Genomic DNA, 2014 nt, shown 5'->3' on the forward strand with positions numbered 1-2014 from the left:
CCCCTTCATAGCATTTCCACAACAGTCGAGTAATCAACTAGGTGTGAAAACACATATGAAGAGAACAGACTCTAGCTGGAGTTCTCACGATAGCCAAACAGGAAGTACATCCCAGAGTGACACCGCTACACAACTCCTCTAATTCTAAGCTACGCTCAGACCCGGGTATAGGGCCCCACTCATGATATGCCAAAAGTGTGTGTGTGAAGGGAGGAAATTATGCACACCCAAACCCTCACCTGCAAAACAACCAGAAAAATTCCCAGGCAGATATAAACATATTGTCTACCCTAGGGTTCAATATTCCACAGTTATTGCAGTTATTCCAAATATCATACATAGATAGAGAAAAGGGAAAGAAAAACACAAAGCAAAACCACACCAAATTCGTGCATCTAATTAAATGGCTCGACTCTCTAAAGTCCCCAGTGGAGTCGCCATCTGTCGCAACCGGAATCGCGACGGGACGACGATCCAAAAAGAAACGGGTTTCGAAAAGAGATTTTGGAGTCGCCACCATAGTTTATTATGGAAAACTACGGAAAAACCATAAAATGATAAAGCACGGTCCACGAAAACCAAAGATTGGGTTCGGGAGTCGGTTACGTGTAGGGAAGGTGTTAGCACCCTACAACGCCTGCCCTAAGGCAGTACCTTTAACTAAATGCGCGAATATGATGTGGTTTTCAAAATGTTTAACTATCCCCTAAAATAAAATAAAAATAAACAAAATATATTTTTTTAGTTTTTTGGGCCCGACAAGGATTGACCTTGCTCCTACGTATTCTCATTCAAAATGAGAAATCAGGGTTACGTAGTTCTAGCTGAAACTGTTTGTTTGTTTGAAAAAGCAAATGTTTTTTTTAATTTTTGGAGATTTTTATGTTTTTAATATTTTCGAGAAAAAGAAGATAATCAGTACTAGGCCGACGCGAACGGTCGCACGAGTACTCATTCCTTTAAAATGATATTTAAATACTTTTAATTAGTTATTTTGAAAAGAGAGATAACGATATTAAGCACTAGGCCGATGCGAACGATCACACGAGCACTCATACCGTTATCTACTTATTTAGGATGACTTGAGAGCATTGAGTGCTAGGCTGATGCGGACGATCGCACGAGCACTCATACCCTCGTTTAATATTACGTAAATAAGAGAGAAAGGCATTGAACACTAGGACGATGCGAGCGATCACACGAGTGTTCAACCTTTAAAACATATTTTTGTAATTTTTATTTAAGAAAAAGAAAAGGTTTTTAGCACAAAGACGACGCGAGCGATCACACGTGTGCTTAAACCTTTTCAAAATATTTTTATTTGATTTTTAACTTTTGTAAAAGAAGAGGAAAAGATTTTCAGCACAAGGCCTACGCGAGCGGTCGCACGTGTGCTTAAACCTTTTCAAAATATTTTTTATTTGATTTTTAATTTTTATAAAAGAAAAGGAAAAGATTTTCAGCACAAGGCCTACGCGAGCGGTCGCACGTGTGCTTAAACCTTTTCAAAATATTTTTTGTAAAATCTTTTTATTTAAACTATCAATATTGTATCATTAAATATATATATTTTAGGATAAGTAAATGTCTAAAACAAAATAAGAAAATAAAAGAAAATAAAATGAACAAACAAAAGAAAAGGAAGTGCCGAACGGACGCTGGGAAAGGATTCAGGACAACGAACGTTCGTTGGGGGAGAGGACGAACGTCCATTGGGGAACATAACGGACGGACGCTTAAAAATGTGAGCTAAATGACGAGCGTCCATTGGGCAGATGGTGAACGAACGCTAAAATACGAGCGTTCGCTGTGGAAGTGGCGAACGAGCGTCAGTAACGAGCGTTCGCTGTGGAAGTGGCGAACGAGCGCTAAGTAACGAGCGTTCGCTGTGGAAGTGGCGAACGAGCGCTAAGTAACGAGCGTTCGCTGTGGAAGTGGCGAACGAGCGCTAAGTAACGAGCGTTCGTTGTGGGGATGGCGAACGAGCGCTAAGTAACGAGCGTTCGTTGTGGAA

Source organism: Vigna umbellata, chromosome 8, assembly GCF_029865625.1.
Source record: "Vigna umbellata cultivar VRB3 chromosome 8, Vumbellata_1.0, whole genome shotgun sequence".
Lineage (NCBI taxonomy): Eukaryota > Viridiplantae > Streptophyta > Magnoliopsida > Fabales > Fabaceae > Vigna > Vigna umbellata.